Source organism: Somniosus microcephalus, chromosome 14 (genome assembly GCF_052327205.1).
Source record: "Somniosus microcephalus isolate GS21.2 chromosome 14, FLI_Smic_1.0, whole genome shotgun sequence".
NCBI lineage: Eukaryota > Metazoa > Chordata > Chondrichthyes > Squaliformes > Somniosidae > Somniosus > Somniosus microcephalus.
The window spans coordinates 13,041,065-13,066,890 of record NC_141000.1 but is presented as its reverse complement, the minus strand read 5'-3'; positions in this window follow the sequence as shown (position 1 = coordinate 13,066,890).

Genomic DNA, 25,826 nt, shown 5'->3' with positions numbered 1-25,826 from the left:
GACTTCCCTCTGCCCAAGTTCCTCTCCACCAAGTTTCTGCCATTGTCCCCCCGCAGTTTCTGACTTACTTCTCCCCCACCTGCCCAAGTTCCTGACCTCACCCTCCCCCCCACCCCCGCAAGTTCCTGACCTTCTCCCCCTGCCCAAGTTCTTGATGTTCTCCCCCCGCTTGGGAGAACGTGGTGCGAGTGTAAAGGGGGCGGGGTTGGGAGAACGTGGTTTGTCTTATCATCTGGATTACATTCTTGTTCTCATCCCCCCCTTTTGACCTGGATTATGTTCTTCCCCCATCCCCACTGTGCTCTCCATGCTCTTTACCCCCAGGGTTCCTGACCTCCTCTCCATCCCTCCCCACCCCCCGAGTTCCTGACCTCCTCTCCCCTCCCCTCTGATCCTCTCTCCCCCCTCGATTCTCTCTCTCTCTCCCCCCTCCACTCTCTTTCTTCCCCCTCCTCGCTCTCTCCCCTCTTCTCTCACCCCATCTCCGATTACCTCGCTCTCCTCCTCTGATCCTTTCTCTCTTCCCTCCAATCCCCACTCTCTCTCCCCCTCTGATTCCCCCTCTCTCTTGCCCCTATGATCCCCTCTCTCCCCCCACTCTGATCCCCTCCTCTCTCTCGCCCCCTGCGATCCCCTTTCTCTCTCTCCCCTCCTCTCTCCCCCAATCTCCTCTCTCACTACCCCCACCGATCCCCTCTCTTCCCTCCAATCCCCTCTCTCTCCACCCCTCCGATTCTCTCTCCCCCCGATCCCCTCTCTCCTCCCTCTGATCCCCACTCTCCCCCCTCCAATCCCCTCTCTCCCCCTCTGATCCACTCTCCCCTCTCCCTCCCCAGTCTCTCTCCCCAGTCTCTCTCTCTCCCCCCTCCAATTGCCTCTCTCTCTCTCCCCTCCGATTCCCTCTCTCTCTCCCCCTCTGATCCCCACTCTCCCCCCTCCAATCCCCTCTCCCCCCCCTGATCCCCTCTCTTTTTCTCCCCTCTCTCTCTTGCTTCCAATCCCCTCTCTCCCCCCCCCGCCGATTTCCTCTCTCTTTACCCTCTGATTCCCTCTCTCTCAACTTCGATCCCCTCTCTCTCCCCCCACTCTGATCCCCTCCTCTCTCTCCCCCTCCGATCCCATCTCTTTCTCCCCCCTACAATTCCCTCTCTCTCCCCTCTTCTCTCCCCACCGAGCCCCTCTCTCTCCCCTCCAATCCCCTCTCTCCCCGCCGCCGATCTCCCCCTCTCTCCCCTTCGATCCTCTCTCTCCCCCCTACGATTCCCTCTCTCTCTTTCCCTCTCCGATCCCCCCTCTCTCCAACCCTTTGATCCTCTCTCTCCCCCTCTGAAACCCTCTCTCTCCCCTTCGATCCTCTCTCTCTCTTCCCTCCAATCCTTTCTCTCCCCCCCACCGATCTCCTCTCTCTTTACCCTCTGATTCCCTCTCTCTCCCCTTTGATCCCCTCTCTCCCCCTCCGATTCCCTCTCTCTCCACTAGACTAGCACAGATCCAGTGACGGGCCTTCTCCCCCAGAGCTGAGGAAAGTGTGGCCCATGCTGCAGGCTGCAACTGTTCGGTACTGCGAATGCGCGGCCTCGGTAAACAGTGCACATGCGCAGAAGGCCGCAAAAATGATCATGTAATCACTCCGTTTATATATATCAAGAAAAGCAATGGTCCTCATACTGATCCCTGGGGGACCCCATTGCATATTTCTCTTCAGTCAGAAAAACATCCATTCACCATCACTCTCTGCCTCCTATCCCTTAGTCAATTTTGTACCCAAGTTACCACCGTTCCTGATATGAATCAACTGAGCGGCCTGCGGGTGGCGCTGTCCAGGGAGAGTATAAATACTCGGGCATGGGCCCAGCTTGCGCAGGACATTCTTAACAGGAACTAGTGAAGGACAACTAGACCTCCATGTTGTAAAAATGTAAGAAGTCACACAACACCAGGTTATAGTCCAACAGTTTTATTTGAAATCACAAGCTTTCGGAACGTTGCTCCTTCATCAGGTGAAGTGGAGAGATGCATAAAGACACAGCTTATATAGTCAGAGAATAATGCCAGATGATTACAGGTAATCTTTCTAACTGCCATTTATCACACCTCGGCAGAGAGATAATCACAGCGATCAAAGGTGTGAATGGTGTCCAAACAGGTTAGTCAGGAAAACATTACATCAAAGAACAATGAGGTGGGGTCACAAGGGGTCAAATGTTGCAGATGCTGGGGTCTGTATGAAAAACAAAAAACAGACCGAAAAACATTTTTTTTGCTGGAAATCACAGCAGGTCCGGCCGCACCTGTGTAGAGAGAACAAGCCAACGACGACTCGAGTCTGGGTGACCCTACATCAGGTGGGGTTACATGTAGCATGACATGAACCCAAGATCGCGGTTGAGGCCATCCTCATGAGTGCGGAACTTGGCTATCAGTTTCTGCGCGACGATTTTGCGTTGTTGTGTGTCTCGAAGGCCGCCTTGGAGAATGCTTACCCGTTCACACCTTTGATCGCTGTGATTATCTCTCTGCCGAGGTGCAACAAATGGCAGTTAGAAAGATTACCTGTAATCATCTGGCAGTATTCTCTGACTATATAAGCTGTGTCTTTATGCATCTCTCCACTTCACCTGACGAAGGAGCAGCGCTCCGAATGCTTGTGATTTCAAATAAAACTGTTGGACTATAACCTGGTGTTGTGTGGCTTCTTACATTTGTCCACCCCAGTCCAACTCCGGCATCTCCACACCATCCATGTTATAAAACAGTTGTTTAAAGCTTTGTTTAACGCTTAGACCAAGTGCCTAGTAGTTTTCTTACGTCAGTCCCTTTAATACCATGTGCTTCTATTTTCCGAAGATGTCTGTTATGTGGTACTTTATCAATTGCCTTTTGAAAGTCCATTTATACAACATCTACTGCACTACCTTCATCAACCCTCTCTGTTACTTCATCAAATAACTCAATCAGGTTAGTCAGACACAATTTGCCTTTAACAAATATGTGCTGGCTGTCTCTTATTAACCCATGCTTCTCCAAGTGAGAATTAATTTTGTCCTTGACAATGGTCTCTAGTAGTTTTCCCATCGCCAACATTAGGCTGATTGGCCTGTAGTTAGCAGGTTTATCCCTCTCCCCTTTTTGGAACAGGGGTGTAACATTTGCAATTCCCCAGATCTCTGGCACCACTCCCATATCCAGGAAAGGTGAAAGATTGTGGTCAGAGCTTTTGCTATCTCCAGCCAAGATTCCCTCAGTAACCTCGGATGCATCCCATCTGGACTGGGCTACTTGTTAATTTTGAGTGATGCCAACCTATTTAACACCTCCTTTCTATCTATTTTTTTATCCTATCCAATATCTCTACTGCAACGTTAACTTCATCCTCTTCTTTTGTAAAGACAGATGTACAGATGTAAAGTGTTCATTCAGAACCTCAGTCACTTGCCTCTGCAAGATGATTTCCTATTTTGTCCCTAATGGGCCCCACCGTTCCTTTAACAATCCTTTTACTTTTTATATGTTTATAAAAGATTTTTGGGTTCCCATTAATGTTACCCGTTCATTTTTTCTCCCACTCTTCCTTTGTCCTTTTATCCTTTTTCAATTCCCCCCCCCCCCCCACCCCCCTGCACTCTTTGTATTCTGCCTGGTTTTTGATTGTATTCTGTATCTGACATTTGTCATAAACCTCCTTTTTCTGTTTTATTTTAATTGATATTTCCTTTGTCATCCAGGGAGCTCTAGCTTTGGATGCCTCATCTTTCCTCCTTATGGGAATATGCTTGGTTTGTACCCAAAGTATCTCCACCTTGCGGGCCTGCCAGTGCTCATTTACTGTTTCCCTGGCCAATATTTGTTTCCAGTCCACCTGTGTTGGATCATTCCTAAATTACTGAAATTGGCTCTCTTCCAGTTGGGTTGTTTCACCTTTGATTTTTCTTTGTTCCTTTTCATAATTACTTTAAACCTTATTATATTATGATCACTATTATCCAGATGTTTCCCCACTGGAATACACTCCACTTGCCCTATATCATTCCCCAGAACTAGATCCAGTAGAACAATCTGTAGGCTTCTAAAAACACAAACTTGGCAACACCCAGCCATACCCTTTTCAATCTGGGTAGCATTCCGAAAATGGATTTGGCCCTTCACCTAGGTTTCAAGATCCATGATCAATCATTACTGACTGCAATTTATCTATAAATAGGTCATTTTCCGGTTGGCAAACTGTAACTAGTGGGGTGCCACAGGGATCAGTGCTGGGGCCTCAACCATTTACAATCTATTTACAATCTATGTTAATGACTTGTTTCCCATCTTGTCAGAAACAGTCCTGCTGCAAGGAGACGAGTTGGTGGAGGACATGATCTGGAGTCATTATTGGTGCAGAACTTTAAAAGCACTCCTGTAACATGGCTGGCTTTCAAATGCAACAACTTTGTTGTTGGAGGTTTGGGATAAGATTTTGCAAATCTACTGACCTTGTGACTGGTCAAGCTGACACACATTTGCTGTTTGAACTGATTGGAATAATTTCAGGCCACTTTGAGTGTGCGCTTGCACGCTTCTTGCCTGAACTGAAATCTATAACAACGGGATGGGAACTGTAGTGTATGTAACCGTTCTACCTTTAAGAGAACTATTTTATGTAACCGTTCTACCTTTAAGAGAACTATTTTATGTAACCGTCCACCTTTAAGAGAACTATTTTAGGTGTGGCACTACTTTATCCTGGCTGCTGTATACTGTAATACCGACGGTGACCACACCGGTATATAAGTGCTGTGGCAGAATTTATTGGGCAGATTCGCCCTGACCTTCGAATAGTAAAGTCCTGTTTAAGTTACTCTTGTAGTCTGTGTATTACTTCGCTATACAACCCACAGACGTTACAGGAACCATTTACATCCTCTCCCCCTGGTCGCCAGATTCGGAGGAAGAGCAGCGCGGCTTAGTGCTGCTGGATGAACAAGTGGCTCAGCATACAGCCTCCTTAGAGGAAGATGGAGAGGACGAGGAGGAGGACGAGGAAGTGGATGAGGAGGAGGACGGGGAGTGACACCTTGCGGGGCCGGATAAGGCCAATCCAGCAGCAAGCGACCTCATTGATGGCCGTCAGGCAAGGGATGCACTCATCCATGCCAGGTTCGCGTAAGCTTATGCTTCAACCACAGGTGGCTGGCACATGGAGATGAATATAAGTCCGACATTCTCGAAACCGCAGACAGCATCTGTCCAATAAACGGTGGTTTGTGCTCAGTGTCACCACCAACATTCTACATGGAAATCACCCTGAGCCCTCACTCTTGAACTTCCATTTCCCAGAACACAGAGGCCACACTTTAGGTGATCGCAGCAGATCATTAAAACTTTATTGACACTAAACCCATGTGCAGCTGCACACAGACCTCGAGCTCACTGTAATGATCAGTAACATGTCATTCTAGAATGGTACACTAGGTGGAGCTGTATGTTTAGTGGTGGGCTACCCACAAGGCGGTAATCAAGATGGATGCCTGTACACTAGTCCACATGGCTGAATAAATGACTAGCTCAAGCTAGCTGTTCATAATGAAAACGTCTATTTATTTATCAACATAACACTCACCTCCTCAGCAATTTGCAGCCAAGCTGCCTAGGTTTGCTGAGGAGGCCTCCTCCTTCCATTTCCAGGGAAGAGGAGCTCCTAACGTACTCTAACTCCCTCAACAAGAGCATGGAGAGAGCCCTCATTGAACCTGGGTGCAGCCTTAGTTATTGGGGCTGCCATTCCTGCAGCTCCCAGCACCTTTAAGAGAAAAAAGCATTAATATTACTAAGCAAATGATTGGAACACATCTGGCATCTTTTTCATTTCATAGTCAGATAATAAAGTCATATATCAAAAAATCATGAATTTCTTTCTGGAATAATATGACCAGCAATATCATTCATTAAATTTTGCTCAGAACAGACGCTGTCAACTCCCCTTTCTAGATAATAAAGCACCAAGCCATCCCAATGACATTTTTTGCAAAGGGGACATGGCCCCTTTAAATTTTCAAACAAGCAATGCGTCATCAGACGCGAGAAACTGACATCCTGCAAGCAATTGCCCGGAGGGACCCGCACGTCGGCTGTAACGAGGCCAATCAATCCAAAATTGGAATTGCTGGGCGGCGGCAGCCGGGGGCGGGTCCACCCTCATCCCAACTCCGTTAATAAAATCCAGCCCAGAGTCTGCAAAGGGATATGGACAGGTTAAGTGAGTGGGCAAAAATTTGGCAGATGGAGTATAATGTGGGAAAATGTGAGGTTATCCACTTTGGTAGGAAAAATAAAAAAGCAAATTATTATTTAAGTGGCGAGAGATTACAAAATGCTGCGGTACAGAGGGATCTGGGGGTCCTCATACATGAAACACAAAGGGGTCGATTTTCGTGGAGCCGTCAGGCAGGGTTTCAGGCGTGTGGGGGGGGTGAAATCCTGAATTTGGGGTCCCGACACCATCCAGCCCAAAACCCCGCTCCACGCAACTTTCAGGGGCGGCGGGTACCCGCCCCACACTGGGACCCGCCGAAACAAGGCGGGAAGGGATTAGTGCCAATTAACTGCCTGTTAACAGGTAGTTAACAGGCAGTTTTTAGCCGAATCCCTATTTTGAGGGGTTTCGTGTGGGATTCCTGACGGCTCCAAACCACGCCAGGTTAGAGCAGTCGGGCCGTCGGGTTGAAGGAGTTGGAGGGGTCGCGATGTCGGTGCTCAGGTGAGTGATGGGTGCATGGGTGCAAAGGTAAGTGTGTTTGGTGTGTCTAAAGTGTGTAAAGAACTTTTACTTACCTGTACTTACCTTAACAGCCTTTCTTCCTGTAGCCGTCGGGAGCCCATCACTCAGCCGGCACTTAAAGCTGAACGGCTGCGATCTGTGAAAAGTGACAGCCTTCAGCTTTGAGTGCCGCTGAGAGTTCTCAGTAAGTCTGTGCAGAAGGACTCATGTTAGAACTCAGACTGTCAGTGTTTCACAGCTTCAAACAGCTGTGAAACACTGATATTTCATCTGTCAAGAACTCTTGACAGATGAAATTGCAGTCTGTGACGTCACCTGTTGCCGGGTGGCCCTTAATTGGCCTGCTGAGCCCGCTGGGTGGGCTCAACAAGGTCAATCAAGGGAAAATCGCGCGGATTGGCCGGACGTCGAAGTAGGCGGGTCTAAAACCCGAAAGTTGTAGACCCGCCTCCTTCCCGACAGCTTCGGGAAAATCGACCCCAAAAAGTTAGCATGCTGGTACAGCAAGTAATTAGGAAGGCAAATGGAATGTTGGCCCTTATTGCAAGGGGGATGGAGTATAAAAGTAGGGAAGTCTTGCTACAACTGTACAGGGCGCTGGTGAGTGAGACCACACCTGGAGTACTGCATGCAGTTTTGGTCTCCTTATTTAAGGAGGGATATACTTGCCTTGGAGGCAGTTCAGAGAAGTTTCACTAGGTTGATTCCTGAGATGAAAGGGTTGTCTTATGAGGAAAGGTTGAGCACGTTGGGCCTATACTCATTGGAGTTTAGAAGAATGAGAGGTGATCTTATTGAAACATAAGATTCTGAAGGGGCTCGACAGGGTAGATGCAGAGAGGATGTTTCTAGAACTAGGGGGCACAGTTTCAGAATAAGGGGTCACCCATTTAAAATGGAGATGAGGAGGAATTTCTTCTCTCAGAGGGTCGTGAATCTTTGGAATTCTCTACCCCAGAGAGCTGTGGAGGCGGAGTCATTGAATATATTCAAGGCGGAGATTGACAGACATTTGAGCTACAAGGGGGTCAAGGGTTATGGGGAGCGGGCGGGGAAGTGGAGTTGAGGCCAAGATCAGATCAGCCATGATCTTATTGAATGGCGGAGCAGGCTCGAGGGGCTGAATGGCCTACTCCTGCTCCTATTTCTTATGTTCTTATTACAATAAGTAATATACTGTTCCAAGTTATAGTTCTAAGCTATACTCTGTGAAGAGGCTGTTTGAACAGGGGCAAGGATATTAAATGACAAGTATTAAAGATCAGCGGGTGGAGGTTCCGCTCGCTTATGTTGTTTTTTTCAGCACAATTCACCCGAAATCGGCGTAACCTACAAAAGATCGCAGAACTTTAAGCGCAAATTATGATCAGCACAAATTGAGCTTCTGTGATTTTTTAAAAAACTAGTTTAAACAACATCGTGCTAGAAGCAGGCCCCGCCCACAAAACTGTCCACACCCCAGGATGAATTAATCATCATTGGAAGTTTCCACTAATTGCGCTCGTTTGCAGACCTTCGCGGAGGCTCCAGAAATTAAGCTGGTTCTTTTGGGCGCAAGGATACTTAATGGCACGTTTTTAAAAGCTTTTTGAATGTATTTTTTTTTAACTGCTAATAAACTAACTACTGTAACCCAATATAACTAGCAAATGGTTTTTGTATAGTTTTTAAAATTGGGTTACTCACAGGTGGTGGATTGACACTGGATTAAAAATGCTTATTTTTTGTGATAAACCCATTTTCGGCTGCACTAATCAAACTGCACCAAGTTACGACTCTTAAAAATATCAAGGAATATTTTTTAAAGTGAATTTTTTTTAATTACAATTTAAGATGCTGCCCGGCTGTGCTGGTTCATCCAGATTTTACGTTTGGCGATATGCAAATGAGTTTTGAGCGTAACCTTGAGGAAAAAAAACACATCTCAAAGCAGGCGCAATTTCAGGCAAAATTTGCGGCCGGATTGTCGATTGTGTTCAAAGTGGAAACTCTACCCCCCAGGTCAGTAATCAAATTGTGCAGATAAATGGGCAGAACTTTTGCCAAAATTTTGGAATTGGATTTTGAGACCGAAATCAGGAAGTAGGAGGAACATTGGCTAAGCTCTTTAGGGTAGAAGTCGGTATGCGTGTGCCCGTTTCTCGGTCGTAAAACGGGCGCAACGACGACCAATTTAGCTGTTGGATGGATCACACATGCGTTCGGGCTACTGCTAAATTCGTCAAGCCCATTTCTCAGGCATTGCTGGCGACCAGCTAAAATAAACGTTAGGCCCCTTACCTGTATAAATGAGGGGCCCAGTGCCTGTTTTAGGTGCCCTTGACAGAACTGCTTGGTGATGAGCAGAGCAGGAGCTGGTCTTGCTGCACCCGGGATTCTTCAGAGGCCCCTGCGGTCAGGTGGGAAGAACAGTGGCAAATGGAATTCAATCCGGAGAAGTGTGAGGTAATGCATTTGGGGAGGGCTAACAAGGAAAGGGAATACACATTAAATGGTAGGACACTGAGTAGTGTAGAGGAACAAAGGGACCTTGGAGTGCATGTCCACAGATCCCTGAAGGTAGCAGGCCAGGTAGATAAGGTGGTTAAGAAGGCATACGGAATGCTTGCCTTTATTAGCCGTGGCATAGAATACAAGAGCAGGGGGTTATGCTTCAACTGTATAAAACACTAGTTAGGCCTCAGCTAGAGTACTGCATGCAGTTCTGGTCACCACATTACAGGAAAGATGTGATTGCACTAGAGAGGGTACAGAGGAGATTTACAAGGGTGTTGCCGGGAGTAGAGAATCTTAGCTATGAGGAAAGACTGGATAGGCTGGGTTTGTTTTCCTTGGAACAGAGGAGGCTGAGGGGAGACCTTATTGAGGTGTATAAAATTATGAGGAGGCTAGATAAAGTGGATAGAAAGGACCTATTTCCCTTAGCATAGTGGTCAAAAACCAGGGGGCACAGATTTAAAGTAATTGGTGGAAGGTTTAGAGGGGATTTGAGTGGAAATTTCTTCACCCAGAGGGTTGTGGGGGTCTGGAACTCACTGCCTGAAAGGGTGGTAGAGGCAGGAACCCTAACCACATTTAAAAAGTACTTGGATGTGCACTTGGGATGCTGTAGCCTGCAGGGCTACAGACCAAGAGCTGGGAAGTGGGATTAGGCTGGGTAGCTCTTTGTTGGCCGGCGCGGACACGATGGGCCGAAATGGCCTCCTTCCATGCTGTAACTTTCTATGATTCTATGATTCTAAGTCTACTTTGTTTAAAGAAATTCAGAAATTGTGGCTGTGGATCCAGGAGAAGATGGAATGCTCCCCCCCGACTCCACAGCCCTAGCGAGTGTCCCACGCCCCGTTGCTGTTCCTACTCTCCTCTTGGGCCACTGCCACCAAGCATTCACCTTTAGAAAATAGCAGGCGCAACAAGTGCTAGCAACTTGCCCAAATAATGATAATGAGGCCCGAGGACTAATTTCGGGCCGGCCTTGGACCTTTCGGTTTGGGTGCATGCTGATGTGCTAATGGTTATGGACCTGAAAATAGGCCATTACCAATTTCCACTGCATTGGGTTTTTTTTCAGAATTAGCAATGTTGTGGCATCTTGTCATAAGTTCAGCAAAAGCACCGGGGCAGTCATACAATGAATGAGGTGGGGAAGTTACATTTTATATCATTAAAAGTCTTGTGTCGAACACGCGTCTGTTACCTTCACCTTTCAAAAGTATTATAACTGAAAATGTGGCCTCGGGGGCATGACACCTCAAAAGTGCCACACTTCATTCGAATTAGTGCCTGGCTGGAATGAGGATTCTATCTGTTTAGCTAGCAATTAAATAGTCAAATGATTAAATGTGAACAAAATCAACAGCAATTCAATTCAGTTGGTAAGTACCACTGAAGAATAAATGCTTAGGAGAAACTGAGCAATTCATTCATTCTTATTTCAAAGCTATCAATCCTGAACTGACCAGACAAATCCATTCAAATAATGTAGTGAATTTGGTTTAAGCCATAATCTAGAATTTTGGTTACCAGAAATATGTCAATGTAATTGACATTTAGGACACAAGAAATCCATAAAAATAACCCAGAATAAAATGCTTATTCTTGCTTATACATTTTGCCTTTACAGTGTTGTAAATCTCTTGAAAACATTTTCTCAGAGAGGCTGGGAGCACAATTTAGAGTACTTAGCTGACAGTTCAATTATCGATTTGGGCTATGTCTCCAATTTTTTTGTGGTCAAAACAGATTTGATTTGCACATGCATTCACAGAATCACAGAATCACAGAAACCCCACAGTGCAGATAGAGGCCATTTCGGCCCATCGAGCCTGCACCGACACATATCCCACCCTATCCCCGTAACCCCACGTATTTAATCCCCCTAACACTAAGGGTCAATTTATCATAGCCAATCAACCTAACCCGCACATCTTTGGACTGTGGGAGGAAACCGGAGCACCCGGAGGAAACCCACGCAAACACGGGGAGAATGTGCAAACTCCACACAGACAGTCACCCGAGGCCGGATTCGAACCCGGGTCCCTGGCACTGTGAGGCAACAGTGCTAACCACTATGCCACCATTCCCTAGAGTCCAATGGTATATGCATGCTTAATATTTTATGAAATAAATTAGAAGAGACACTTTCTTTTCTCCTGCTATAGCTGTTGCCACTGCTGGTGTTCCTGGTGTGGTTACTGGCCCCTGGTATGCCAGATGTTGGTGGTCCTTTTGTAGCCATGACCCACGCTGTAGCCGTAGCGATTGTCTCTGTGCTGCTGCAGCTGCTTTCTTCCGGTGTGTCCTACCAAAACTGCTCCCTCCCCTGCCCCCCAACCCCCCAGTGCTCCCAAACCTCAGGACCCTCGTATCCTGTGCTACCAATTCCCAGGCTCCCCCCAATTTTTCTCAGACCCCAGGACCACCTGTGTGCTGTCAAAGTCCATAATCATCCACTTCCAGCAGGGGTCACTCATCCATGAATTTGTTCCCTCCAGACTCAACTATTCCAATGCTCATACAAAAACAAAATACTGCGGATGCTGGAAATCTGAAATAAAACCAGAAAATGCTGGAAATACTCAGCAGGTCAGGCAGCCTCTGCGGAGAAAGAAACAGAGTTAACGTTTCAGGTCGATGACCCTTCGTCAGAACTGGAAAAAGCTGAAGATGGAACAGGTTTTTAAGCAAGTGTAGGGGCAGGGAAAGGGGGGAGGGGAGGAAAGAACAAAGGGGAAGGTCTGTGATAGGATGGAAGGCAGGAGAGATTAAGAGATTAAGAGACAAAAGGGATGATGGGGCAAGGCAAAAGGAGATGGTAATGGGACAATGGGACAATATTCCAATGCTCACCTGGCCGACCTGCTGCCCATTTCCTAACTCGCACCAAGTCCCGTTCGCCCATCACCCCTGTGCTCACTAACCTACATTGGTTCCCAATCCACCAATGCCTCAAAGTTAAAATTCTCATCCTCATGTTCAAATCCCTCCATGGCCTCGCCCCTCCGTATCTCTGTAACCTGCTGCCCCCAAGTCCTACAACCTTCTGAGAAGTCTGTGTTCTTCCAATTCTGGCCCCACTTCCTTCGCCCCACCATTGGTGGCTGTGCCTTCAGCTGTCTAGGCCCTAAGCTCTGGAATTCCCCCCATAAACCTTTCTCTACTCCTTTAAGATACTGCTCAAAATGTACCTCTTTGACAAAGTTTTTGGCCACCCGTCCTCATGTCTCTTTTTTTTGGCTGTCAATTTTTGTCCGCTTACGCTTCTGTGAATTGCCTTGAGACCTTTTAGTACATTAATGGCACTATATACATGTTAGTTTTTGTTGTTGTCACTGGATGGTGACTAGGAACAGGAGACTTAGATCTGTTTACACCATTCCTAGCCTAAGATTCATGGATGCCCACTGAATCCCCCAAGTCCCTTCACCTGCCAACATAGCCAGTTTGCCCAACTTACAGCAAACCAGGGAAAAACATGCAGTCACCCGAAACGGAGACACTGATTTATGTCCCCATCTTTTGGTACTGCATTGAGAATAATCTAAGCTTTATCAGAGCGTGGCCCTATAACATAATCACACTAATTCAAGGGCAACAGACACAGAGAACAAGGAAAGAAAAATAAACTAATCTGAGTAGAGGGTATGAACACGCTATTGGGGTATTCTATAGGCCTCCAAATAGAGAGAGAGAGATAGAGGAGCGAATCTGCAGGGAAATCACAGAGATGTGCAAGAACTATAGAGTGGTGATATTGGGGGACTTTAATTACCCAAATATCGATTGGGATAATGTTAGAGTAAAGGGAAAGGAGGGGGAGGAATTTCTGAAATGTATTCAGGAGAATTTCCTTGACCAGTATGTTCTCAGCTATAGTAATCTCGGATGTAATGCTTAAGTTATCCACCAGAGGGAGACAAATGTTAAGGGTTCATTTACCAGTGTTTTAAGGTAATGTTGCATTGTGGGAATGACTCATGGGATCATCCATCTTGGTTTGCTCGTGCAGTAAGAAATACAGAGTTGTAAGCTTGCAGCCTGTAAGAGCTCTGTTCTCTCCTTATTCTGTGTAAATTAAAAGTAAAGTTTTGAGTTCCTGAAGTCTCACTTATATCAATTAATTGGACCTTACTACTTGGATATAACATTTGGCGACGAGGATTAACTGTTTCAACTTGAAGAAGGGAAAATACAAGAACACTGCATCTGAATCATGGCTACTCGAGTAGGAGAGATTTCTGCTTTTGATGTTCAGACTCAAACTTGGGAAGAGTACTGTGAGTTGCTGATGCATTTCTTTGTAGCAAATGATATTGTCGATGTTGGAAAAAGGAGAGCTATTTTGCTAACTTCAGTGGGAAGTCTGACGTATAGTTTATTGAGAAACTTATGCAGTCCTGCAAAGCCTGGAGATAAATCATTTACTGAATTAGTGGACTTGCTAAAGGAACATTTCAATCCCAGACCGAGTGAGATTGTACAGTGTTTCAAATTTAATTCATGGAACAGGATACCGGGATAACTGTGTTGGATTATGTTGCGGTGTTGAGAAAACTGGCACATGATTGCAATTATGGGAACAGCTTGAAAGACATGCTGAGAGATAGGCTGGTTTGCGGGATAATGGATGATCGAATGCAGAGGAGATTATTATCCGAGACTGGGCTTACGTATGAAAAAGCGTTGGAACTTGCTCAATTAATAGAGACAGCGAACCAAGATGTAAAAGAAATACAAGGTTGCGACTGGTCTACTACAAAGCAAGTTGCAGGTCAGACACTGGTGCACGAGTTAAATATGAGTTGTACACCACAACGTGGGCATGTAAAAGCATGTTATAGATGCAATGGAGATCACCTGGCAAAGGAATGCAGGTTTCTGGAGGAAAAGTGCCACAAGTGTGGGAAAAAAGGACATATAAAACGTGCATGTAGAGCAAAAGCTACCCTGGAGGTATACAAACCTAAAGGGGGAGAAAAGCAAAACCTAGTAAGAGAAGTGAAAAAACAGGGAGCACATCACATCAGTGGAGAAGCTGAGGAAGAAGACGATATGTTCATAATGCATAGTATGGTAGAGGACATTCCAAAAGTGGATCCTATCACTTTGCAACTGATAGTAAATGACACTAAGGTCAACTTTGAGGTGGATACTGGATGTGGTGTTACCATAATGAACAGGGAAGAATATTCCAAATTGTCGAACCGTGCAAAAGTTCCAGAGTTAAAGTCTTGCTCTATGAAGCTTAAAACCTATACCGGTGAATGAGTGACAACCTTGGGTACAGCTATTGTAACTGTGAAACACAGGGACACCGTGGAACAGCTACCTGTAGTTGTAGTATCGGGTTCTGGACCAAATTTGTTAGGTCAGGGCTGGATAAAAGAACTTAAATTAGATTGGGGAGCAATAAATCAATTGGAAAGAGGCAAACAGTTGTCTTTGCAAGACGTGTTGATTGAACATGGAGGCACTGCCAAGATTTTTTAAACAACGACCTGTGCCTTATGCCATGAAACCGAAGGTAGAGGCTGAGCTTGATCGTCTTTTGCGGGAGAACATTCTGGAACCCGTGAAATGTTCAGAATCGGCAGCTCCAATTGTACCTGCTTTAAAACCAGACAATTCGGTAAGAATCTGTGGAGATTATAAATTGACTGTAAATCGGGTGTCTAAACTTGAACAGTATCCTATTCCTAAAACTGAGGATCTTTTTGCAAACCTGGCTGGAGGGAAGAAATTCTCAAAGCTGGATATGAGTCATACGTACTTGCAGATTACACTAGATGAGGAATCCAAGAAGTATGTAACCATAAACACACACAAGGGTTTGTTTACCTATAACCGCTTGCCGTTTGGGGTCTCATCTAGTCCAGCTATCTTCCAGAGAACAATCGAGGGTGTACTGCAAGGGATTCCACATGTTTCCATCTATCTGGATGATATTCTGGTGACGGGCAGAACCGACCAGGAGCATCTGAGCACTCTGAGAGAGGTACTTCAAAGATTGGATAAGGCTGGGTTACAGCTCAAGAGGAGTAAGTGTACTTTCATGGGGAATGAGGCCGTGTTCCTGGGACACAGAGTGGATGCCACAGGGCTCCATCCAATCAAGGAGAAAGTAAAAGCACTGCAGGAGGCCCCAGAACCTACAAATGTGACTGAGTTAAAAGCTTACCTGGGACTGCTAAACTATTATAACAGGTTTTTGCCAAACTTGTCAACAGTGCTAGCACCTCTTCACAAACTACTGCGTAAGGAGACACAGTGGCAGTGGGAAGAGGAACAGAGGGTTTCATTTGAACAATCCAAGAAACTGATGCTGTCCTCGGATGTGCTGGTTCACTACAATGTAGAGAAAGACATCATTCTCTCTTGTGACGCTTCACCTTACAGGGTGGGGGCAGTTCTTTCACACTGTATGGAAGATGGAACTGAAAGACCGATCGGGTTTATGTCTCGAACTCTGACCCCAGCGGAAAAAAACTATTCCCAGTTAGATAAAGAGGGATTAGCAGTAATGTTTGGGTTACAGAGGTTTCACAAATACATATATGGCAGGAAATTCACCATATGCACAGATCATAAACCTCTTCTATCTCTTTTTAATGAGATGAAAGCAGTACCACAGATGGTGTCACCCCAAATCCAGAGATGGGCAGTGACGTTGAGGGCATATGAGTATGTCATTGTTTACAAGGCGGGCAAGTACCATGGGAACGCAGATGCCTTGAGCCGTCTTCCACTACCAGGTGCACCTATCCGTGCAGCTTCAAGGACAGAGTTTTGTTGTTGGGAACTGGTCAGGTAGTACGCAGACATGTGGATCAGATACTGACCAGACAACGGGAAATCGAACTGGAGGTTCCAGAGGAAAGGTTGGAGGACAAGTTGGTCCCCAGTTATCCAAATGCATTGGTGGTCCCACCACCACGAACAGAGACAGTTATACCTGGTCCCCTTAATCAAGAGGAAACCATCGTAGCAGAGTCAGATACTCTGAGTACTGCTCAGGAGCAGCAGGTGGCTTTACCACAACCAAGCAGGGACTTGACTGTAAGACGTTCAACAAGGTCTCACAAGTCGCCAGAGCGATTGATCACAACCTGCTAAATTCGTTCAGGATGGACTATCACTAAAGGAGTTTCCTTATGGACTTTTTAAGAATGTTGTTAAGAATTGTTGTAACTTAAGAGGGGGGGGGATATAGTAATCTCGGATGTAATGCTTAAGTTATCCACCAGAGGGAGACAAATGTTAAGGGTTCATTTACCAGTGTTTTAAGGTAATGTTGCATTGTGGGAATGACTCATAGGATCATCCATCTTGGTTTGCTCGTGCAGTAAGAAATACAGAATTGTAAGTTTGCAGCCTGTAAGAGCTCTGTTCTCTCCTTATTCTGTGTAAATTAAAAGTAAAGTTTTGAGTTCCTGATGTCTCACTTATATCAATTAATTGGACCTTACTACTCGGATATAACATCATCCCAACTAGAAAGGACGCATTGCTGGATCTGGTGCTGGGGAATGAGGTGGGCCAAGTGGAACAAGTGTCTGTGGGAGAACACTTGGGTAAGAGTGATCATCGTATCATAAGGTTTAGATTAGTAATGGAGAAGAGCAAGGAACAATCTAAAGTAGAACTTCTAAATTGGAAGAGGGCTAACTTCAATGGGATGAGAGGGGATATAGCCAGGGTAAAATGGAACCAAAGGTTGACAGGAAGAACTGTAACAGAACAATGGGTGATATTTAAGGAGGAGATGTTTCAGGTACAGGCTAGGTACATTCCAACAAGAGGGAAAGGTAGGGGAACCAAAGCCAGGACTCCTTGGATGATGAGGGAGATAGAGAATATGACGAAACAAAAAAAGAGGGTGTATGATGCATGTCAGGTGAATTCTTCAAGTGAGAACCAGACCAAATACAATAAGTTGAAAGGGGAAGTGAAGAGGAAAATAAGATTGGCAAAGAGAGAATATGAGAGTAGAATGGGAGTGAACATAAAAGAGAACCCCAAAATCTTCTACTGGCATTTAAATAGTAAGTGGGTAGTAAGAGGTGGGGTGGGGCCTATTACGGACAAAGAAGGTGATATATGCTTAGAGGTACAGGGCAAGGCTAGAATATTCAATGAGTACTTTGTATTGGTGTTTACTAAGGAAGAAGATGCTGACAAAATATCGGTAGAAGTGGAAATGGTAGAGGTAATGGATGTGGTGAAAATTGATAGGCAGGATGTACTGGGAAGGCTGGATATGCTTAGAGTGGATAAGTCGCCTGGTCCGGATGGTTTGCATCCCAGATTGCTAAGGGAAGTGGGGGTAGAGATTGCGGAAGGGCTTGCCATAATTTTCCAAACTTCCCTAGATACGGGGGAGGTGCCAAAGGATTGGAAAGTGGCAAATGTGACACCCTTGTTCAAGAAAGGGTGTAAGGACAATCCTAGTAACTACAGTTTAATATCAGTGGTGGGTAAGGTTTTACAAACAATAATCAGGGAAAGAATTATCAGGCACTTGGAGAGGTTTAAGTTAATTAAGGAGAGCTAGCACAGATTTGTAAAAGGCAGATCGTGTTTGACTAATCTAATTGAATTTTTTGATGAAGTAATAGAGAAGGTTGATGAAGGGAATGCAGTGGATGTTGTCTATATGGATTTTCAGAAGGCGTTTGACAAAGTACCACATAAAAGGCTGGTTAACAAAATTGAGGTTCATGGAATAGGGGAGTCAGTGTCAGCTTGGATAAGAAATTGGCTTAAGGACAGAAAACAGCGAGTTGTGGTAAATGGTTGTTTTTCAGACTGGAGGATGGTAGACAGTGGTATTCCCCAAGAGTCAGTGCTGGGACCACTGCGTTTTTGATATATATAAATGACTTGGATATTGGAATACAAAGTAAAATTTCAAAATTTGCCAATGATACCAAACTTGGAGGTGTGGCAAACAGTGAGGAGGATATCAATCGACTGCAACAGGACATAGAAAGGTGAGCAGAATGGGCAGACAAGTGGCAGATGGAATTTAATACAGAAAAGTGTGAGGTGATGCATTTTGGCAGAAGGACAGGGAGAGGCAATATACACGTAATGGCACTGTTCTAAAGAGTGTGCAGGGACAGAGTCCTGGGAGTTAATGTGCATAGATCCCTGAAGGTGGCAGGACATATTGAGAGAGTAGTTAGCAAAGCATATGGGATTTTGGGCTTCATAAATAGAGGTATTGAGTACAAAAGCAGGGAAGTTATACTGAACCTTTATAAAGCTCTGGTTAGGCCACAACTAGAGTATTGAGTCCAGTTCTGGTCACCACATTTTAGGAAGGATGTGAAGGTCCTTGAGAGGGTGCAGAGGAGATCTACCAGAATGGTTCCAGGGATGAGGGATTTTAGCTACAGGTTAGGTTGGAGAAGCTGGGGTTTATTCTCCTTGGAGTAAAGGAGTTTGAGGGGAGATTTGATAGAGGTGTACAAGATTATGATGGGTTTGGATAAGGTGGACAGAAAGGCTGTTCCCATTAGCTGATGGTACAAGGACTAGGGGACACAGATTTAAGATTTTGAGTAAGAGATACAGGGGGGATGTGAGGAAGAACTTTTTTACGCAGCGAAGTGATGATGACCTGGAACTCGCTGCCGAAGAGGGTGGTGGAAGCGGAGACGATCAATGATTTCAAAAGGAAATTGGATAGGCACTTGAGGGAAATAAACTTGCGGGGGAATGGAACTGACTGGATTGCTCTACAAAGAGCCGGCATGCACTCGATGGGCCGAATGGCCTCCTTCTGTGCCGTAATAACTCTTATGAGTTACTAAATAAAAGGCGTGCAAATAAATTGAGGTTGTGCTGCCTCTATAGACCAGCCAGTCGCATGTCCCTGTAAGACTGTGCACGCCAAGGCCATCCTTGAGGGAATCAGCTACCTAGCAAGTTATCAACTCAAGAGAAAGGCCATGGTAGAAACTTCCTACTATTATACTGATGGCACACAAAAGATTATCGGTTACAACATGGTGCCCAGTGGCACAAAAGCAATCTTTGCATGTCTTCAATTTAATAAATCATGCACTACACAATGTGAGCTGAATAATATCAGTAAGAATCAAAGCAGGAGCATGAAAATTGCACTGCAGTAAAAGATTACTGCTGTTTGTTTATCTGTCTTGTAGCACTAAGGATTGTAAAACATATTTTCAATGTGACGCAAATTAATGTTCTTAGTGGCCAACACAATTTATTGCTGCGGCCTTCAAGTCTCTTTCTGCAGGAAGTTTACACGACCATTAATCTGTTCTACTTGATAAGGTTCTTGGGACTAGAAATTCATCTACTTACTGCCACTCTGTAGCAGCAGCTGGTGATGGGCTGCCATTTTCCTCCTCCCCTTTATGCTGCTGGTAACTGGCAGCATCCTGGGAAAAAAATGGCGGCGTGGTGACGTCAATCACCATGCAACGCCGACTTAACGTCACCATTCCGAACTTCGACCCTAGCACTTCAGCGCTGGGTCGTAAGCACGCCAGGTAAACTTGCCGTGCAAACAGGCTGACACTGGCGATGTCAGCACCTCTTAAAGGGAGACACACATCTTTCAGGTAAGTTTGGATTTAAGTATTTGGATTGTTTTTTTTTTGATTTTATTGAAGTAGTGGCTTACTGCAATAGATGTTAAAAGTTTTTACTTGTGTAGGGAGTGCTGCTGGATACCTGCAAGGCCTCGGATGGCAAAGGATTGCCTCTGAGAAGACAGAATGCTGCAAATACTCAGCAATTCAGGCAACATCCGTGGAGTGAGAAACAGAGTTCATGTCTCAGGTCGATATGCTGCCTGACCAGCTGAGTATTTCCAGCATTTTATGCTTTTATTTCAGATTTACAGCATCTGCTTGATGGGAAGAAGACACAGAAGAGGAAGAAGCTGAAGAGGAGGAAGCAGAAGGAAGGATGCAGCCCAGACAGCCCCTTTCTGACCGGGATATCTGGGATGGAATCATCCGCCTGCGGTCCCAGTGACCACAACCCCAATTCCTCTTTCATCATTTGTCCCACACCTTACCTTCCCTCTGTTACTGACCATCACAGTGTCCTTTTGGCCACAATGCGGAAATAATAGTCACCACAAAACCAACCTTCCAATCCAATATTATACATTTATCCATCCAATATTACATCAAGAAATCAACTCATCACCCTTATGCATTCTCTTAGTGACTGTCTTGTGTGTGTCTTTGCCTATCCTACTGATGACATGCAGTGCTATCCCAGTCGCTGCAGCATAGCTGGTGGAAGGCTGCTGACTTTCAGTGGGGGCGACTGCAAATGGCCTTACTGGTCGACCTTGAGGAGCTGGTGGCCGGGAGTACGAAATCGAGTGACAGTGTTTCGTCTTCTTCACTCTTCTCTCCTTCTTGGTCAACCACTGGCTGGGCAAGCTGTATGTCTTGGGTGTGTGAGATGAGGAAGGCACAAGGATGAAGTTGTGGTGATGGGAGGGTGGGAAAGCAAGAGATGCATGCCAGAAGCAGGATAACGTATGAGGATACCCAGCATCTTTTACCCTTCTAGCCTCACCACTGGCCAAGGGCCCAGCCATGCCCCTGCCAAGAATGGCCTGCACTGTCAGGCTAGGAGTGGGAGATGTACCTTTGTGATTGGTGCAGATTGTTGGTAGGTGAGTGATTATGGGGGTGGGGTGGGGGCGGGATGCTGGTCCTGCATTGAGCAGTGTGTGAGGCTAGTGATGCAGTTAGCAGGAGACGGCTTTTGAAGATTCATTCATTAACCTTGACCAGTGGTCTGAGGTCATGAAGCTTCTTTGGGCACTTGACCCAGTTGGTGGGCGTGACACTGGTAACAGAGATGGCCTCGGTGATGTGGCCCCACATCATTCTTTCTGCAGAGCCACCTGGCCCCTGTGGGTAGATGATCTCTCTTCCAGTGTTGACCCCCTGCACAAAGCTGGAGTGCAGCGTGAGATACCCTGGGTGCCCCTTCCCTGGCTTGCTGAGCCATTTGCGTTAGCGCTGAAATAAAAACAGAAAATACTTGAAATACTCAGCAGGTCAGGCATCCGTGGAGAAAGAAACAGAGTTAACATTTCAGGTCGATGACCCTTCATCAGAACTGAAGCACTTTTACCATTTAAGAGCTGAAGACTGCTACTTGGATATTATTTTTAATGTTGATATGTTTTTTGAAAGGCGGTAAGGGCTGACAAATGCATTTTTTCACTTGATTTTAATTTTTATTGGCCCAGAAATTCGGGTCTCCACGGGTGAGTACGCACGGGGTACTCACCCGTAGGCCCAATGGAAGTGCCGGTTTCGTGCATGCACTGCGCATGCGCGGGAAACCGGCACTTCCGTTCCCCTGAAAGGAGGGGTTCAGAGTTCGAACACGTGCGCCGGAGAGGCTGCGTGTGCACATCGAACTTGTGTTTTTTTGCAGGTTTTCCCGGGAAGGTAAGTCTCCCGAAGTTAGACATGTAAAAAGCAGTCGCAAGGCCTGCTTTTTACAAGGTAAGTGGTGAATTAATTAAAATTAAAAAAAAATTTCCACAGGTTTATAATTTTTAAATACTTTAAGGAAAGGTAAGTTTATTTTCAGCCCCGTTAGAAAATAAAATTATTTTTTTCCAAAATTTAAATTATTGTTTAAAATAGTTATATCATGTAATTTATAGTTTATTTTAAAAGTGTGATTTAAAAAAAAATTATTTGAAGATTTAGTGATGTTTTGGGGCTTGTAGTATTTATAGGTTTGACAGGTCTTCCTGTCAAACTTATGAATGAAGCAGTCCCTGCTACCATTGGCTCTCCACGGCCCACGTGATCCCAGGGGACGCATCGAACTAACTGTGCCCCTGGGATACGCAAGCACTGCGCGCCGGCAGTTGGAGGAGGCCCAGGATCGCAATTCCACGGGGTCCCACAGCTCAACGGCCGGCGCGCTAGATAAGTGCAGGTCGGGGGCTTGCGCCCGCGGGAAGCCCCCGACCTGAATTTCTGGGCCAATGTATTTTTTGAAAGGTAGTAAGGGCTGAAAAATGCATTTTTTCACTTGATTTTAATTTTTATTAGTTTTGAATGCATTGCCCCTTTAATTCATAGCCCCTTTAATTGCCCACAATGCCTTGCGGACTCCACACCCTCATTCCCACAGGCTGTAAGAAGCAGCAACGCTGATTGTGGATGGGAACTTCGGGTCGGAGGCCTCCATTAATGCCAACAGGAGGGCGTTGCATGGTACGTTAGCGCTGCGCTCCACATCGCCAACCCCCAGTGCCAATTTTTCACGATAGCGCTGCGGACATTTTCAGCGGCCGTTAACTCGAGTTGCCAGTAACGCCAGCAATTCTGTTGGCGCGCACAAATTTTTCCTCCTTGGAGTTTCGGAAAGTGGAAAATTGCAACATTAGCTACCAACATAGCCAAATGCTGTATTGTAGAGATATCGGGCAGGATTTTCATTGGGCCGTGGAGGCGGGATTGGAGGTGTGTGGGGGGTTAAAATCTCGAAATCGGGGGGCACGAACCCATCCCGCCCCCAACCCGCCTCCATGCCAGTTTCAAAGGAGGCGGGTACCCGACCTGTGCTAGGACCCGCCTCTCCGAGGCGGGAAGGGGATTAGTGCCAATCCCTATTTTTATTGCTGAAGTGTGGGATTCCCGATGGCTCCAAACCACGCCAAGTTAGCGAGGCGGACTGTCGGGCTGAAGGGCTTGGAGGGCTCGAGATGTCCGGTGTTCAGGTGAGTGATGGGTGCATGAGTGCAGAGGTAAATGTGTTTGGTCTGTGTAAAGTGTTTAAAGAAGTTCTACTAACCTTTACTTACCTTTACAGCCTTCCTTCCTTCAGGTCTTGGGAGTCCCTCATCTCACCGGCACAGAAAGCAGAATGGCTGCGAGCTGTCAAAAGTTGCAGCATTCAGCTTTCTGTTCCGGAGAGATCTCTAAATCAGCCCAAGAGGAAGGAATTAACTTAGTGTACAGATTGTCAGTGTTTGACAGCTTCAAACAGCTGTCAAACGCTGATATTTCATCTGTCAAAAGCTCTTGACAAGTGAAATGTCAATCTGTGACGTCACCTGTTGCCGGGTGGCCCTTAATTGGCCTACTGAGCCCGCCTCCTACACGCCTCCAGTATCAAAATCCAGCCATCAAATTCGAAAATGTATGAATTATGCTGCATAGCGTTCTTCTGAATTTTGGCACGTACTTGAAGCAGACATATTATTATTGAACTTCATTTCAGATATAAAAGTGACACACTTTTCAAAAACAGCTGCAAATGCCTGCTGAGTTTTTGAATACCCTGAAACGAAACCTTTCAGTTAAATTGCTTCTTTTCAATGCTCACCTGATGGTTCATTCTGTTTTTCTGATTGACTGCTGCTTTCTACAAATGGGTATAGATCTCCTTTAATATATTACATTGCAGTGATATGTTCTGAACAGAACCCAGTTGAAAGAAAACACTGCAAACTTAAAGAACAGTTAGCTCCTGAGAAATGAAGAACTCGTTTTTCAGATGAGACATTAAACCAAAGCTCCATCTGCTCTCTCAGGTGGATGTAAAAGATCCCACGGCACTATTTCGAAGAAGAGCAGGGGAGTTAGCCCCAGGGTCCTCGCCAATATTTATCCCTCAACCAACATAACAAAACAGATTATCTGGTCATTATCACATTGCTGTTTGTGGGAGCTTGTTGTGTGCAAATTGGCTGCCGCGTTTCCCACAGTACAACAGTGGCTACACTTCAAAAGTACTTTATTGGCTGTAAAGCACTTTGAGACGTCCGGTGGTCATGAAAGGCGCGATATAAATGCAAGTCTTACTTTCTTTTAGTTTGCCCAGAATTCTTACTCCAGAATCAAGATTTCCAGTTTGTAAGTTTCTGTACTGCAGACCATCTACTAGTTCATTAAATTATTGAGTCCAATGAACAAACACACAGCAAGTACTTGACACAAAATTATTATTTATACATAAGGTGTGAGATCTCGGTGTGCTCGTGTCTCCAGATGTAATTAGGCATGGCTATCGAGTCCGCTTGTCAAATCCGTTGATGTCCAGCTGAATTCAACATGAGAATTATCACCGGTACGCTTTTATCGACACCAACACCTTGGCTGCCCGTGCTTGCAAACCCCACACCACCGCACCTACGCCGCAAATATGCAGTCTCCAGGGAATACAACCACTACACCAGCAAAGACATGCCGATCCAGGCCAACTTGACCAACCTACTCGAACCCCATCTCAAATCTAGAAGGCCATTTTGTACCATCACCTAAGGCCTTCAGGGACCTCCGCTCAGCCTTGATGACCGATGGCGAAATGCTTGGAAAAACTGCGACACAGGGAAAGGATTCCTTCTAGAGGACCCCACAGTACAACCTGAAGGATCCAACCTTCCTCGCAAACACTGGACAACCATCAACCACCTCAGAACCGGTCATGGTAGATGCTGCCACCTTCTTCATAGATGGAAGATTAAAGCATCTCCGTCATGCGACTATGGAGCTCCTAATCAGACCCTGGAGCACATCATTGCGCACTGTCCTCAGAGGAAATTTGCAGGCAGCCTTCAAGATATCCACGCTGTTGCACCAGAAGCTTTGGCCTGGATATCTGACTTAGATATTGATATTTAATTTGTTTTTTGCTACGTACTACCATACGAAAGAAGAAGATTAGGAAAGAGATTAGTGTATTCAAGTGTTCAAAAATGGATAACAAGGGAACATTTTACAATTGTATTGGGGATTTTGCATTTGAATGTTATTGCAATTTGATTAAAAATTATGCACTGTAAAAAAAAAAAAAAATCAATGGCTAGAAGTTCCAGAGCGCCGAAAACCTGCCGATGCCTCCGTGGGCCGCAGTTAACAGCTGCCGGAATTAATAGCTCGAGCAGCACCGATATATTGGTGCTGCTTGCTAATTAAAATTAGCGCAGGGCTAAACCTACTGTGTAAGGCTAGTTTTCTGGCGGTAGCCTCAGGAGGAGGCCCAATGTCGTGTGGCCGTAGTGTCATTGCAGCATGAACAGCATTCTATTAAAGCAAGCCTGTTGTATTAAAAAGCAGTGTCAGTCCCTTAAAGGGGCCCTGTCTTCTAAAATAAAAATCATTTAAAAATAGGCAGTTTCTCGTCCTTAGAGCTCAACTGCCTTCCGAAAAAAATAAACATTAATAAGAATTCCCAAATGGGAGTCCTCGGGTCCTAAAGCTGAATTCCCTTCCGCACCGAAAAAAAATAGGAAAGTGGTTCAGAACAAATATAAATGGCTCAGGAAACCAGGGAAGGGGCACCCAGTTTCTCGCATGCAGCACTCCAGATTCGTGCGGGGGGTCAACACTGCAGGAGAGGTCCTCTACCCACAGGGGCCAGGAGGCTCCCCAGATAGAACGATGTGGGACCAGATCACCGAGGCCGTCACTGCCAGCAGTGTCGCCCCCACCACCTGGCTCCAATGCCCAAAGCAGCTTCATGACCTCAGACCGGTGGTTAAAGGTCAGTGAATAAATCTTCAAAAGCTGTCTCCTACTGACTGCACCACCAG